Genomic DNA, 16,957 nt, shown 5'->3' with positions numbered 1-16,957 from the left:
TAGTATATATTGGTTCTTACTGAAGCTGCCCCCATAGAAGAAATTTATAGTTTTATAAGAAATCCAAGAAATTTTACATGATAAAAAGGTTATTATATATTTAAAGGGAATAGCAAGTTGTACATAATAGATTTGCAGTTTTATGTGCAATCATCTTTTCCCCCTATCCTCTTGTTCTTTTAATTGCTTTTTAATTTTATTTTATTCTGAACTTAAGAAATAAAACAATTCTTTCCATATAATAGAATAATTAAGATTCTCTGGACAAAATGCTCCCAAAATTAAATCCAGGTTTAACTCTGGAGCTCTGTCCCTATAATAGCTGCTCTCCGCCTCCTACACAGCAAGGATTTTCATGTTTACTTTAGTCCTATATTTTACCCTCTGACCTTTGTAACAGTCCCATGAGTGGGCATTAGAGGTATTATTATGTTTATTTTACAGTAGATGGACTTAGCATTAGAAAGGTGGAATAGCTCATCAATAGCTGTGACTGTGGCAGCAACCCTTGAATCTGGAACTCAAATTTAACAAGAGGGCCCAGTTCCACAGGGGCTCAGCGATACCATCCATACAGTATCATTTAGGGACAAATAAGGGTTAGAAGTAGGAAAAATCCTTCCAGTGCCCCCCACCCACCCACACAAAAAACTGCCACGGGCAGTTCACTCTTCTCAGGTCAAGTAAAAAAAGGGACAATCAATATGGAGGAAGAAACAAACTGTGCATATGAACTTCAGGCAATAGCCCTGGGGTCAAACTCTCAAATGAGCCAACGTGTGTAGTGCCAGACACAATGGCTGGCACATAATAGACATCATAAATGAGTTATGTGCATTATTGTTACTTGGGTATTCGTTGCCTGTTTTGTCTAATCCTCCCTCTCCCCTGTAAAAGAGCTGGTTTGAATGACCTCTGAAGGCCCTGGAAGCTCCAAAAATCCCATGTAGAACCTGCCAAGAAATTGGGGACTAAGTTCACTGGGGTTCTACAACTGTCCTTATCTGAGGCATTCAAGGACCCTTTGCTTAGGGAAGTGCTTTGGTTCTAACCCAAATTTACCCAATTTAAATTTTATACTGTTAAATTAATCCTTAGAACAGAAGACATGCTGCTTTGGGTTTTTTTTTTAATATTTCCCTCCTCCCAATTACATGGAAAAACAATTTTTAATTAATTTTAACATTCCTTTTAAAAAATTCTGATTCCCAAATTATTTCCTTCCTTCCCTTTCCACTCCCCACACTAAGAAGGCAAGCGATTTGATGTAGGTTATACACACCCAGTCATACAGAACATATTTCCATGTTTAAATATGTTATAAAAGAAAATACAGACAAAAATCCATGAAAAATATTAAAAAAATAGTACGTTTTGATCTGCAGTTGGTCTCCATTGGTTCTTTCTCTGGAAGTGGAAAGCGTTTTTCATTATGAGTCCGTCAGAACCGTAGAAGCCACGATTTCTAAACCTTGTAGTAAACTTTCAAATTTGAAAGAGCAGCTTAAAACAAAGCTCCCCTTGAATTAAAAAAAGAATTGAAAACGAGGGCGTATTTCATCTTTATCTCTTTTCTCTTTTTTAGTCTTTATTGGGCAATGTTCTGTATAGAAATCCCGAGCAGAGAATTTCACACCTGTTTAACGGCAGGTTAAACATCGCTTACCCACTCGGTACCAGCCAAAGGCACCCTCCATTAGTGGGAATTTATGCCAACCCTGTTTTGAAGCAGCGGCCTCCTTCCCGCCATTCATCATCATTAAGCTGAGCAGGCTCCTGGAGGAGCCTCTTCCAGACAGGAGCCTTTCTGAGAAGTGCTAGGCTGAGCACAGTCTAAATATCAGGAAAAGGAGACAATTCCAGGATGGGCCTTTTAACAGTTGTGGCGAAATCTCCTAGTTTTCCTCAGCGAGGATTCCAAGAAGTGGCAAATGTCTCTTTGGCCAGATCTTCCAGGGACGAGCTCCCTGTCATAAAAACAGTGTCGGACACCGAGGAGGCTGAGGGCCCCAAGGGCCCCAAGGATGCTGAGGGCCCCAAGGATGCCCATCACAGCCCTAGGAGGGAGGTGCTGCTGCTCGCTGTCAGTGTCCCCCATGGGCTCCGATTCTCTGAGTAACAAAGAACTGCAGGTAGGACAGAGAGGCCAGACACCCAGCAGGCTGAGGAGCAGAGAGGGAGAGGCTGTTCCCAGGTGCGAGCGGCCACCTGAGCCCAGAAGGGCCAAGGCCTGGGAATCTGACCAGAAACAGAGGCGGCTGCAGGAAAATAGGAGAGCGTCCTTCTCACGTGGCACCCGCTAAGTGCCAGGAGAGCCCTTTCTCATGCAGCCGGCCTGGTCATCCAGAGCTCTGGCGCTTTCCTCCCCTGCTGGAGGCACAAAAGCCCCAGGGAAGGTGCAGGACATTTTGCAAGGTCCAGAAAGGCTTCATCTCTCTCCCTCCCCACTGCTGCTGTGCCAACCTGCAATGCCCGCTGCCACAGTGCTCCTGTGCAGCTAGAGGAGGGGCCCAGGCTGGAGACTCAGGAACCACAGCCCAGGGGCTCAGAGCGCCTTCCTTACTAAGGGAACGATCCATGGGTGGCACTCGAGGGGAAAAAGGCCCAAAGGGAGGGCACAGCAGCTGCCTGGCTATAGGGACTCTCCTGGGCCACTCCTGAAGCACTTGCTGATACTCTGAACTAGAGGAAAGGTTCACACATGTATACATGAATACACACACACAGACACACATAAAGGCTCACACACTCCCGGCTCTGAACCTTCGCCTCCCTCTCACTGGCAGGACCAAGGGCTCCTCACTCTGGCACGCCAGGTCCAGCTGCACACTCTTTGCACTCCTTGCAGACCCACCCATGTCCACCTACATGGGTCTGCTTGAGAACTACGGGCCTCCCAAATGGAGCTTTCTTGTGTTCTCTATTCCCAGCCCCTTGCAAACTGGAACAAAGGTTGCCTGAAAAAGATGGGGGCCAAGGGATATGAACAGACAATTCCAGCCCCTTGCAAACTGGAACAAAGGTTGCCTGAAAAAGATGGGGGCCAAGTCACTATTAATCAGAGAAATGCAAATTAAGACAACTCTAAGATACAACTACACACCTGTCAGATTGGCCAGAATGACAGGAAAAGATAATGCAGAATGTTGGAGGGGATGTGGGAAAACTGGGACATTGATGCATTGCTGGTGGAGTTGTGAACGAATCCAGCCATTCTGGACAGTAGTTTGGAACTATGCTCAAAAAGTTATCAAACTGTGCATACCCTTTGATCCAGCAGTGTTACTACTGGGATTATATCCCGAAGAGATTATAAAGAAGGGAAAGGGACCTGTATGTGCACGAATGTTTGTGGCAGCCCTTTTTGTAGTGGCTAGAAACTGGAAACTGAATGGATGTCCATCAGTTGGAGAATGGCTGAATAAATTGTGGTATATGAATATTATGGAATATTACTGTTCTGTAAGAAATGACCAACAGGATGATTTCAGAAAGGCCTGGAGAGACTTACACGAACTGATGCTGAGTGAAATGAGCAGGACCAGGAGATCATTATATACTTCAACAACAATACTATATGATGACCAGTTCTGATGGACCAGGCCATCCTCAGCAACGAGATCAACCAAATCATTTCTAATGGAGCAGTAATGAACTGAACTAGCTATGCCCAGAAAAAGAACTCTGGGTTAGGGTTAGGGCCGTGCTCTACCCATCGCGGGTACTCCGAAAGTCATTTCCTGACTGAGGGAAAGAACGAACTAGGACATTTCTGTGCTTTTTTAGTTGGAACGATAAGCTTTCCCAACTGGTCTTACAGAATTGTAAAATAAATAAATAAACGAGGTCGGCTCTGGGCTCACGGGGGGATTTGCTCTCCTGTCCCCAACATGGGTCCCTTTAGGACCAGTAACCTGGGCAGGTGGGCCACCTGCCTAGGAATGGCGCTGACTAACGGCACCCAACAGCCTCCTCCTCCGCAGCAGACCCCCACATGTCCTCAGGATCCCGCCCACGGCCTCTCCGGCACAGACACGCAGGAAGCGGGCATTGCGCCAGCTAACACACCTGTCCTGTTGTCATAGCAACCCTTGCAGACATAATTACTGCCCAAACAGCCTGAGTTTGCCACGACTCCCGAGTGTGCTCTTTCTGGGATCTGGGAAATCTCCTCGGACCCAACAAGAGACTGAATCAGCCTGAGATGCAAGCAGAGTTAAACTGGAGGATGACTCATCCCCCATTAGTGATCTTAAAGCGGGAACAGGGGGACAAAGGTCTGAGAGAGGAGAGAAAGCCATCAGGCCGGCTCTGGCTGCCGCTGCTGGAGGAAAAGGCTTCCTTACTTGGTGTGACTCACAGGGAGTGTTGTTGGGACTGGGCACCCCAGGCACCGGGGAGTGAGGAGGCTCAGGAACGTTGGCAAGGTCCTCCGGGACGAGCATCCACCCAATTAGCAAGCTGGGTCTCCCCGCACGCAGGTGGGAGTCAGTGGAACTGGAGCTTTCTCCATCACTTCCCCCATTTGTTCCTGGGTCTTGGGCCTATGAAGTCCACTAGGAAAGCTGTAGAAATTCAGGCATAGAAGCCCTCCAGCAGGCGAGGCCGTAACTCCCCCTGCTCTGCAGTCCGGGTGCTTCAGGCCTACTCAGAGCCTGGAAACTGGGCCCTCTGATCAGCCACAACCGACCTGTGGAAGCCCCAGCGTCCCCAGCCCTTCCGGAGATGATGGCCCGCCCTCCGGGCTCACTTTCCCAGCTTATGCTGGACCGTCCCCAGCTTCCCGGCCGAGGAACAACGGCTGCTTCTTTAGGGGGTTCCGGGTGGAGCCGGTGACCAGCTGCCAGTCCAGCTCCTCAGGCTCCCGATGCTCCTCCAGCCTCAGCAGCTTGGGAGGGGGCTCACGGGGCTTCTCCACGCCCAGAACCAGGCTCTGTATGAGGAGGAGGCCGTCTCTGGAGAGTCTGACCCAGGACAAGGAATTCCTCTTGGGGTGTGATCCCAGGCGCTCGCAAAGGCTGCAAGCAGGTGTTTTTTAGAGAAGGGAACTTCCAAGAGCCGCTTCGGAGCCGCTGGGAGCTGATCCAACTCTTGTGGAGAACAACTTGAAACTCTGTCCAAAGGACCATCAAACTGCACACCCTTTGACCCAGCAGGGTCTCTGCTGGGCTTCTCTCCCAAAGGCATCATAACGGCGGGAAAGGGACCCACCTTGCAAGAATGTTTGTGGCAGCTCTTTTTGTAGGGCTAGAAACTGGAAACTGAGTGGCCGCCCATCAGTGGGGCAATGGCTGATAAGTTACGGTGTATGAATGTATGAATGTAGAGGGACTTTACTTTTCTACAAGAAATGATGAACCAATTTCAGAAAATCCTGCAAAGACTTACACTAACTAACACTAAGTGAAAGTGAGCAGAACCAAGAGACCGAATGTGATCAGAGTCGTACTTTGACCTCTTTTCCTCTTGATTCTTTGCTTGTTTTTCCTTTTGATCCTATTTTTCTTGCACAACACAGAATTGGAAATGTTTAGAAGAAAAGCACATGTTTAACTTATATCAGAGTGCTTGCTTCCTTGGGGGAAGGGAAGCGGGGAGAGGAGAAAAAGTTGGAATACAATGTTTTGCAAAAGTGAATGTTGAAAACTTTCTCTGCATATATTTGAAAAATAAAATATTATTTAAAATTATTATCACCACCTATCAAGTCCTCTGGCTTATAAGGACATCACAACCTGCGCTCAAAGGGCTTTTCAAACTCATGATACACCATTTCCATCCTGCAATTGTCCATCTCTTTTGTCCCTTGTCAAGCAGGGAACTCCTGGAACAAACTGCAGGAGGGACTCTGGGCCAAGAGGGGCTGGGAATAGTTTCAACAAAGTCACTTTTCTTAAAAGTTGTAGATATAAACACCGGGAGGGCTGTCAGGGGTCTTTTAGCCCAAACTGGTTTTTTATAAGAGTTTATAAGCCTAAGAATGTGATCTCAAAGTATTTTTTTTTTTTGCTTTGCTTTAGAACAGGAAAACTGCAAACCTTTTGAGAATTATTGTTACTCAAAATAAAGGCTTGCTCAATGATTAATCCAATTGGATGAGCACTAACAGTTGAAGTAAAAGGAAGAAATGAGGACCCTTCAACATCAGGTAGGAGAAGGGAAAGTTTGGGGAAGACTAGTTCAAAATGGAAATCAGACTGGAGGAACTTAGACTGAGATGGGCATTAAAGGCCACAATGAAATTGTAGATTTTATTTTAGATGAATGATCAGAATAGTGACACATCAGTTAGCAGGCTATTATAGTAATCCAGGTGCGAGGTAATGGGGCCAAAATTAGGGTGGTAAGTGTGTAAAAAGAGAAAAGAGAGTGGATAGATATGGGATCAATGCAACTCCCTAGGCCTTTAGCACTGGACCTGGTACATAGTAGGTCCCTAATTTTTATTGACAATTTCTGTGAATAATTTTAGGAGATTCACAAAACTAGTTTTTTTTTTAATAACATCTTAATTTTTACTGTTTTTCTTAAAATGCTATGTATTTTGTTTTTTATATTTAAATACAGGATTCTGAAAAGGGGTCCCATAGCTTTTTTTAACTACACCCATGCAAAAAATTCACAAAGATTCAGTATCTCCACTCTAAAGATATCAACTTTTTTTTCCAGCACAAATGCTTTAGTAATGCCATTAAGAGACAGCAGAAGAAAGGAAGACTATTCCAAGACAATTTAGTTCTGTCCACTTGCAAAGTAAAGCTGCCCCAGAGGGCAGGGTCTTGGACACCTGTGGACACTGCCGGTGACCTTGGGTTAGGGAAAATAAGGAAACAGTCATTGGAGCTGGCGATCTGTCTACACCAGGGCACTATGTGTGTATTGCTCCATGCTTGTTGCTGGGGCTGACCTTCCAGAGATTGTCAGCTTGCCCTAAAAACCACCAGTGACAGGAAATTCTCTCCCTTCTTGCAAAGGCAGCCCCATCAACATTTTAGAATTAAAAGATTTTCCTTGTATTGAGCCCAAGTCATCTTTTTGGCTTCCCCTTGCTGCTTCTGTTCCTGAACTCTAGAGCCAAACAGAATGAACCTCACTCTCTTCAGATGATCCAAGAGCTGTAAGGGAGCTTATCATCGGGTCCAAACCTGACCCCAACAAGTATCCTCATTGCAAAAGCATTTCTGACAAGTGCCCATCCAAGCCCTGAGTGGAAGGAGAAACCCACTTTCTCCATATATAACTCAACATCAACTTTAAGTCATTGTTCTTCAAAGAATTCTCCTCGAGCAGAGCAAACATGAGGAAAAAGGCCTTTTGACTATTATCATTATCCTATTCTTTCAGTACAGATGTTCTGTTCTTTCTTGGATCCTTTTTCTCGTCACTTCCCAAAACAGCCATACCCTCTTTCCTAGTATTTTATTTATTTTGCATCAATATTAATTTTAAATGCTTGGTTTGCTTTGTTTTACCTGGTTTAGGTAAAAGACCATTTATAGAAACAACTGGGAGCATCCCTTTTTTTAACCTATTTTTGCAAACAGTTTATATAACATTCACATTGTTCTTTGAATATACAAATTATCAATAAACATTTATTGAGGTTCTACCATGTACCAGGCACTGTGACAAGTACTGGGGATACAAAAAGAGACAAAAGACAGGAGCTCACAATTTAATGCATATGAGTAAGAATTCACCTTTTATTTGAGGGGGCCCTTATTTATGGCTTATTCAATCATTTACGTTTGTTATTTTTTGTTAATTTTAGTTTTCTGTATCTTTGTAAATATATCCATTTCGCATATCAGATTTGCTGGTATGTAATTGGAGAAAATAATTTGATAACTGGTTATTTTCATTTGTTATGATTTTGCCATTTGGTATTCATCTCTTTCTAGTTCATTAATTTTTAAAGCTAGGATTCTTAAGTAACACTTGTCTCTTTTCCACTTATAAAATGCATCATTATTTAGCTCTTACTTGCTTAAATGGATGTACTTTTCTAGGTTTCTCTTGATTCTTTTGTTTGTATTTCAAAGTATGTACTTAGCTCTAGCCTTTAATCAGGAATTCTTGATTGTCCCTTATTTCATTAATCATCTATATTTTCCTTTATAAGATTATACTTAAGTCTTTCAGGATATTATTCTTGATTCTAAAGTCTTTTGGACTAAAATTTAAAAACACATTTTTTTCTCCTTAATAATAGGAGTTGCCAAGTTTTCCATGATCCTGAAGGCAGTTTCTTTCTTTTTTCTTTCTATTTTGACTGCACAGCATCCATAGGTTATGATATTCCCAAAGACAGAAATAAAAATTATCAGAAATTTTCAGGGACATCAATTATAAGGCAATTGAAAGAGATGATGAGAACCTGATCTTTTTATGGGGGCAATAGAGAGAGAACAGGACTTGAATGGAGTGAATGTAAATGGTGTGACTTCTCCAACTAAAAAGTGACTCACGGTTATGAAACAGGATCTAGAAGGATGGTTGGTGCTAGTTCTCAGGAGAAACAGAAGGTTGAAGGAGGAGGGCGTTTTAGAGAAGGAAGACAGGTTTGATTGGGCTGCTCTTCCCCTAACTTGCTGGGTGAGCTCAGGCAAACATCTTCCCTCTTTGGGCTCAGTTCTGTATAATCAGGTGGCCGAATGAATGGTTTCTCTGTTTTCAGGTTCTTAGCTCTTTGATCCTGGGTGAGCCACTTAATTTTTACTCAGGATGTTTCTTCATCCTTAAAATGGGGTAAAATAACACCCACCTCATAAGAGTTGTGATCAACAAATGCCATGTGCTTTTAAATGTAAGTCAGGATGAAAATACTTTATCCACACACTAAAGCACATATAAATTCTGGGTATTACACATGCTTTAAAATTCTAGCCTTAAATCCCTGAAGCCGATTCAGTCTTTATCTTAAGTAAAGCCCAATTTTTTTCCTGTTAAAAACCTCAGCTGCTGCTGCTGCTGCTTCCAGAGTGAGCTTGTGCCTTTGACAACCCAGGTATCTGGAGGTAAAGGAGTAAGACCAGAACCTCCTGAGATCATCTTCCGGGAAGGTTCGCTGTAAAGGGCTGAAACTCTGAGCAGATGCACTTGGACAACCGAGCACTTGGGGCGAATTGCTTATTGGACAATACTCTATTAGCATATGCTTGGAACATGGCCCTTCCCAGCATTCTGGGCTGGCTCGATCTGTTGGTGCATACAGAGAATTGTGGGAGGGAGTAGGGGGCAAGACAAGCCAGAGTCACTTTTTGGGGGGAGAGAGAAAGAAGGCATGGAGATCCTCTGTCCAGTCCCTTCGGTTCTAGCCCTCAGGCCAAGAATAAAGGCCGAGGACTTTTGCTTATCCCAACTCCGGCTGATTTTGAGGTATCCAGGGGGCTGACTCGGGCTTCACATCTTGGTGCCCAATGTGGAACACCCAAGGACCCTAATTTCACTGAAGAAGTCCCCGGTGACCAGGAAATAGGGGGAGTATTTTAACAGACAAACAGGGAACTTGCAATGTTAAGGGCTAAACTAGTAACCTTTTCTGGCTGAAATGGGGCAGATATGGGAAAAGATTCTCCCCCAGCCCAGCCCCAGCCCCGAGGTGCCACTATAGAAAGCATACTTAAGTCGATCAATGGACAAGGCTTAATTATAACTTGGTTGCAAGATCGCTAGACTCTTGGGTTCGTTAGAACACAAGTCCCCTTGGTTCTTAAAGGAAGAAGATGTAGGGACAGATAATTGGAAACTAGTAGGAGATCAACTATGTGAATACTACAGTGATAAAGGTCCTGGTTCATTTTCCAGGGAAACATTCTATACATACAACATAAAACAATTGGCCTCAAAGAATCCCACAAGTTATAGAAAAAGGAAAAGTTTCCAGAACAGCAGATGAGGAAGAGTGAGGAAAAAGAGGAGGACAAAAGAGGGATTAAAAGTGATATCATCAGAGGGCATGGGGAGTTAAGTGATGTTGAAGGGCCTGGTGATTCTGGCTCTCACAAAGTAGCTCCAACCCTGCCTAAACCTGAACAGGTTATCGACAGGACCCCATCAACTCCACCTTCTGGGATGGAGGGAGGAGGAGTAGTGGGAGAGGCAGTGACACCACTAGCATCTCCCCCCCAGCAATCACCCCCTCCTATGATGAGATTGCAAAAGGTACTACTTAAAGCCACAGAAGAAGGGCAGGATTTAGCTGATTTGAGAATAGGGATGTATCCTGTGATTCAACAGTTTAACTCTTCAGGTCAAGAAAGTAGAAGATACGCTCCTTTTGATCTAGAAATCCTCAAAGACCTGAAAAAGGCTTGCACTCTTTATGGGGCTACATCAGCTTGTTTTAAAGAATTTTTTCTTAACCCCCTTAGGGACTAAAATCTATAGCAAGGACATGTTTAGAACCTGGACAAAACTTGTGGCTTTAGAGAAGTGAGCTCTGTAGGATAAAACCCAACAAAATAGTCATAGGAGTTAATCCTCCAATCACCGGGACCAACTAACAGGTGTAGGTCCCTATGCAGACACTGCAGATTATTATTCCAAGCAGCATAGAACAAATTGGGTTGCGCATAAAGTGTGGGTTTTCCATAGTAAAGGGACAAGGTGAGGCCTTCAAAAAAAACAAAGGGCCAAATGAACCTTTGCTGACTTTGTGGGACATTTGAACAGTTTGTAATGAACAATGGTGAAATGCAAAACAGACATTTTGATAAGGCAACGTAAGGAAAATGCTAATGAGGGTGCAAAGGATTATCTGGATTAAGAACCCTTTAGAGGAGTTATAAGACGCTGTGCCACAGTGGGCACAAATGCCTTTTAAGCCAGACATGATGCAGACTTCCCAAGATCCCAAAGGGTAGAAGGTCCTTTCCAGCAAGCGACTTCCAGAGATTTCAAGCCAATGTTAAAGAGGGATCTGAAAGCTCAATGTTGGTATAGGGCAGAGGAGAAAGCAGGGTAGAACAAGACCCAGTATCCCACCAAAATGCAACAGAGGCGGATTGGGCCCTCAGAATGTAGACAGGTTCAGGGAAGGTAGAGGGGCCCAGCCCCAGGGCCCCAGGAAAACACTTGGGGCAGATGGCAGCCAAAGGTACCCAGAGGCCAGACGGCCAATCCCCAAATGACCAGTCAGCCAGGAAGCCATATGATGGGAGAAGCTAGCCGACCACAGCCACACAAGACTGGGGAGATCGAACCCAGGCCAACCTCTCCCAGCTTCTTCCTGTCTCTTTCCTCCACCCACCAAAATCGTTTTTATACAAACATCAGGGACTTGATAGAGAGTGGGAGGGAATTCTTTATCCAAGATTATAAAAGAGTATAGTCCAATTACTATTTAGCCTCACGTACTTGGGACCCTGTATCAACTCAAGCCTAGCCCATTAAGGTTGAACTTTTTTATCCAATGTGGTTGGAAAGAGCCCTAAAACCCTTGAGATACTGCTTTTCCACACAAGAGGCACCACAGCAACCCCTTCATCAAGGACACAGGGGATAGAGTGGGTGAACCTCCGCACAACCAGAACAAAGCCTTACTCCCATAGTTTATTAGAATTTTATTAAAGGCCAAAAGCAGTACAAACTGGGACAAGACCCAAAGATAAATTACTTTTATACAATGCAAAATTAATGTGTGTTTGGAGACCATCCCAGAGTGGAAAATTTTATTAATTCCAAATTTTTTACATGGGCTCCAAAAGATAACGACATTCATAATTGGGATGGATTCAAGAAAAAGTTTTAAAGTTCCTCTTAAAGGACCAACATCTTCACGGATGCATCCAAACATAATATTTGTGCTGTGTACTCGATCTAACATAAAGAGAGAAAATTTTATTAGCACCACAGAATGAAAATGAATCATTCTAGTTTTTTATTATCCAGGAGACATAAATATAATATCTGATTCAGCCTATTCAGTAGGTGTTGTACAAAGAATTGCCACAGCCCAAATAAAATTTGCAGCCTCTAATATATATCAGCTCTTTAAGAAACTTCAAGAGCAACTGAGAAAGCATCCAGGTAAGATTTATATCTTGAACGTCCACTCTCATAATGCACGTCCAGGTCCTATTTTTGATGGTGATTCAAAGGCAGATAGCCTTCTAACCATGTTGGTCAATACTCTTTTATTTCAGGAAACCCAAGAATCTCATTTTAAATACCATCAGGCTGCTCGAGCACAGTAAAAGCCTGTACGGCTTGCCTTCCTTTCCACACTCCTATACTGCCTCCAGGGAAGAACCCTCGTGCTTTGAGACCCAATGAAATCTGGCAAATGGATGTGACCCATTATAAATCATTTGGTCGTCTGTCTTTCATCCATGTTGTGGTAGACACGTTTTCGGGATTCACTTTTGCAATGCCAGCAGCAAAAGAGACAGCCCGAGTGGTCACTGAATTCCTCATACAAGCATTTGCCATTATGGGTGTGCCACAGGCAATGAAAACAGACAATGGTCCTGCTTATACTTCAAAACATTTTGCACACTTTTGTGCACAGTATAAGATTTTACACACCACGGGCATACTTTTTAATCCTCAAGGACAGGAAATAGACAGGAAAAACAGAGATATTAAGACGCTCCTCCAAAAACAAAAGAAAGGGGGAGCCACATGTAACACTAGAGAACTTCTAAATCTAGCTCTTTATACTATTAACTTCTTGATTTTTGACAAAGATGCACTGGCTCCAGCAGACAGGTTTTATAACCCACCGGAAGGTTAGTGTCCAGTGCGAGCAGCTCCACTATCTTTAGATAATCGCCAGGTGATGTGGAGAGACCCAGAAAGTGGTGAATGGAAAGGACCAGATAGGCTAACTGCTTTGGGGAGAGGGTTTGCTTGTATCTCTGCAGGTGGAGAAGGAATCAGATGGGTGCCAACGAGCCATATTCGCCTTGTCCATCGCAGAGACGGAGCAGACCTTGAAACAAAGAAGACCCAAGAAATATCGGGTGGTTCTGTCACTGACTGTGCTCACCATTGAAAGAGCGTGGCAGTTATGACGTTTGACTCATGGACATCAAAATCCTCAGGAATCATGGGAATCCCTGAGACATGAAAAGATTGTTGTAGGACTTGAAAACCCTCAGGAATCACTGGATTTTCTGAGAAACGATAAGACTTTTGCAGGACTTTAAAATCTGCTGGAATCATTGGATTCCCTAACACATGGAAAGACTGTTGCAGGACTTCAGAAAGTTGCAGGGATCATAGGATTCCCTGACATGTGAAGCAATGGACAATAGATTGGATTTGGACTATCTCTTAGCTGCTGAAGAAGGTGTATGTGTGACTGTTGTTTACATACCCTCCTTCTAGGACTTCTGGAAATCTTTTACAACATTATATTGATTCATATTTTTATTATATCACTACTTGCGTGTACAATTCATGTTTGTTACGCCACATCAAGCCTGCACTGAGTGAGGGGAGGGTCATCCCTAATAGCCTCTGCGTTATTGCTATGTGCTTGTGTAATACCTCCCATGCTGATGGGTTTGTGCATAATAAGACCCTTCAGCCCAGAAACCCGCTAGCAACACCCACTTCCCTTTGGTGCTTTTCACTTCCCTTCCTGAGATGTGGGAGGGGGGGATTAGAGGGTGCAATAAGACTAGCCAGAGTGACTTTTTCAGGGAGAAGAGAAAGAAGGTGTGGAGATCCTGAGTCCATTCCCTTCAGTTCTACACCTAAGACCAAGAATAAAGACCAAGGACTTTTGCTTCTCCTGACTCCGGCTGATTTGAAGGCAGCCAAGATGCTAACTCAGCCTTCACAGATCGCTGTGGCTTTATCCACATGCATGGGGCCTGCTTCTGCCTCCGGTTTCTGGATGCAGGCTACCAACAACCAAGTGCCCGCCAGCCCCGAGCCAAGCGGCGGCCACCGCAGCTGCCCCTTTTCAGTCCCAGAGGCCCCGGCAAGGCCTAAGTTCACTGCCCTGAATGCCAGAATACAGGTAGAAACCTGCATTTAGAACCTCATTAGATAAAGCTATTTTTGCCCTGAGTTAGTAAAACTTACAAACCTTCAATGCTGTTTGTTATTTAGTTTGACCCCCCTAACATCTCATGGTGTAGGTGCTAGGGTACTAAGTCCCGCGCCTTTGGCAGAACTCTCAGGGCTTTGTGCACACCCAGGGCTCCATGAGCTGCTCAGTCAGTCCTGCCCTGGGTCTCCCTCAGACGGGAACCATTCCAGAGCAGGACCAAGTCCTGCTTCCTTCCCCCTGCCTCCGACCAGAACTCCTCATTTGACATCTTTCTCTGGGGTTTTCTCATCTGCGCCCATGGGAGGCTGGTCCCTGCTCCCTCCAGAGCCAAGATTCTGCACCGGAAACCGGGCCCTGACTTTTGAGAGCCCGAGGAAGCTGAATTCTGGAGGAAATCCTAGGAAAGATCATTAAAGAGACATTTAATAACATGCCCAGATTTAATGCTGATGACGACTCCCACGGGAGTCCTCGCCCTACTGGACCTGACGGATGAGCACTAACATGGCTCCTTCTGAACAGGCTTGCTGGCTAATCTCCTTCCTTTCTGAGTTATTAAATTGGTAGAAAAGCCCCTGTGCAGATATAGTTTGGCCTGTGCTAGCAGAACATTTGATAAAGGATCTCCGGCCGTTTGGGGGAACAGGAGAGATGGGGACTGGAGGAAAGGCCGGAGCCAGAGCCCTGATTGACCAATCTCCTTTCCTGGGCATCGTATATTCAAGGTGCAGGATGGCTTTGATAAGGGAAGCCCTAGGCAAGAGGCAGATCATTTCCGCGGTTCCCAGAGGCCGAGCAGGAAGAGTTGCCTCTTCTCATTACGGTCTCCAAAAATGATTTTCCCGTGCCCAAGGGGCATTTGTTTCCAACACCTAGTTCCAACCAGCCTTTGACCCACTTAAATTCCTACAGGCAGGCTCTCCTTGATGACAGGCACAAGATGGACAAGCTCTTTGCCAGGCTATGGGCAATTTTCATTTCTAGCTGTGGGAAAAATACAGCCTTCAGGAGCCGACTCTGGATACGCCATGAATGATGCATGCCGGCTGTCACTGGGAGGGGGAGGAGGGCCGTACAGGGAACACGTGCCGGGATTCACACGGCTGGGCCACGGCGCTGGTCGGAACCGGTGCTAATGAGGTCAAGGTCGGAGTCCTGTCCCTGGGTGGCCCCGGCAGTTATACCCCTAACCCCAACGAGTTACTGAGTAAATGCTCCAACTAGGGAGGGGAGCAGGAGGGGGATGCTTATTATTAAGCACTTACTGCATACCAGGTACCACACTAAGCCATTTTGCCAATATTCTTTTATTTGATTCTCACACAACAACCCCGGGACTGGAGGAACAACTCAAAAAGCTCCTCTCTCTGCCACCCGAGTCCTTTGTAAGATAGAATGCAGGAAGCCGCTGGCAAATAACAAAACAGCAGACAAATGTAGGCTTATCCTTATCAAATCATTTTTAGCTAGTGCATCCCTTGGAGACCACAGTTACCATAAGACCTAGAATAAAGGTTCCTCACCTCAAGGGCCATTAACTTATTTAAGAGATGTTGATGACTGTATTTAGTATAGCTGGTTCCCTTCGTAATTCTATATGCTCTATTTTATGCATTAAAAATGACCATTATTGACCATATTTTATGCATTAAAAACGGCACAGTGGATACAGCGCTGGGCTTGTAGACAGGAAGACTCATCTTCCCAAGTTCAAATCTGGCCCCTGATACTTATATCCATGTGACTGGGGCGAGTAACCTAATCCTATTTGTCTCACTGTCATTGGTCAAAAGAGCAGCAGAAGAACATGGAAAGCCAAAGACAATGGGATTTGGACAGAAAGCAGGATTGAAAGATAAGCTAGATGGCGAGAGGAGTTTAGATCAGGTGGCTTCCCATTTTCACTAATAATCATTCTTGCTAACTAGGTGCCCAAGCTCCCCTCCTCCTCACAATGGGCCAGTACCAGTCACTTGTCAAAAGCCCCGTACTTTCCCCAATATACAGATTGGAAAACCGAGGCCCAGATGGAATTCCTCAGGGGTTGCACGCTAAGTAGAAAAGGCGAGTTTTAACCCTGAGCCCTCTGATTCTGAGTCCAATTACTGTATTATGGCCTCTACAGGAAAGGCGGCGAATACCACAACCTTCTCTGGGAAATCTAGCCTTCCTCTCTCCACAGCTCCCGAGGTCAGTCCCCGAGGGGGCAGTTATTTTTACTTTTCCCTTCGGGCTCTCCCCAGGAGTAACCCAGGAGGGCTGCTGCAGCAACTCTCTGGCTCGAGGGCCAGGGACTTGAGTGAAAATGGCCGGGCTGTGTCTGCCAGGGAAAGGGAAAATGGTGGGTCTACGCTGACAAAATCAGTGGGGAAAAGGACAACCGTTAGAGCAATTGATGACCTTGTCCAAGAGCCAATCAACCGGTTGTTTTCAAACAAAGCCACTGGCATTTATTAATTCACCAGATGTCTGGTTCTCCCCCTGCCCGCTTGTCTGTTTCTTGACGGCGGCGCGGAGTGGCAGCCTTCCATTGGCACTAAGCCTCTGCCAGCCCTCCAACCAAGAGAGCCTGTTTCGGGGCCTTGGCTGCTGGCTGTCCTGCTCACAGTCTGCAACCTAAACCAGCCCCTTTACTCCTGATTGTCCAGTTGACCTTTTTCTAAGGGGGGGTCAGTTTCCCAGTCTGGTTTTGTTCCTTATTCTCACCACCGCTTTCCCTGCTGAGAGCCAGGCGAGGGAGGCCCGAGAGTCTGTGACTGTGCAGAGAACCAGACGCTTCCTTTCTCCATCCCAGGGCTCCCATGGCTGCCAGAGGGGCTCATTTAATCCCGAGAGTTACTCGGCACATTTGTGACATCGAGTCAGGAATGCCCTGTGTCCCTGACCACTCTTCTCGAGCGGGTGCCCCCGGTCTGGGGGGGTTATCTGCTTGGCCTAGACGGGCTGCTCCTG

At 45.3% G+C, this 16,957-nt stretch overlaps 1 non-coding gene across 1 annotated transcript; it reads left to right on the top strand.

Moving 5' to 3' along the window:
- Positions 1 to 16,210: 16,210 nt before the first annotated feature.
- Positions 16,211 to 16,340, top strand: LOC111721181. Its single transcript, XR_002770509.1, has one exon. It is a non-coding gene; the product is annotated as a small nucleolar RNA SNORA5 (small nucleolar RNA).
- The last annotated feature ends 617 nt before the right edge of the window (positions 16,341 to 16,957 follow it).

Source organism: Sarcophilus harrisii, chromosome 5 (genome assembly GCF_902635505.1).
Source record: "Sarcophilus harrisii chromosome 5, mSarHar1.11, whole genome shotgun sequence".
NCBI lineage: Eukaryota > Metazoa > Chordata > Mammalia > Dasyuromorphia > Dasyuridae > Sarcophilus > Sarcophilus harrisii.
The sequence above is the reverse complement of the archived record's forward strand: the minus strand, read 5'-3'. Positions and strand labels throughout refer to the sequence as shown.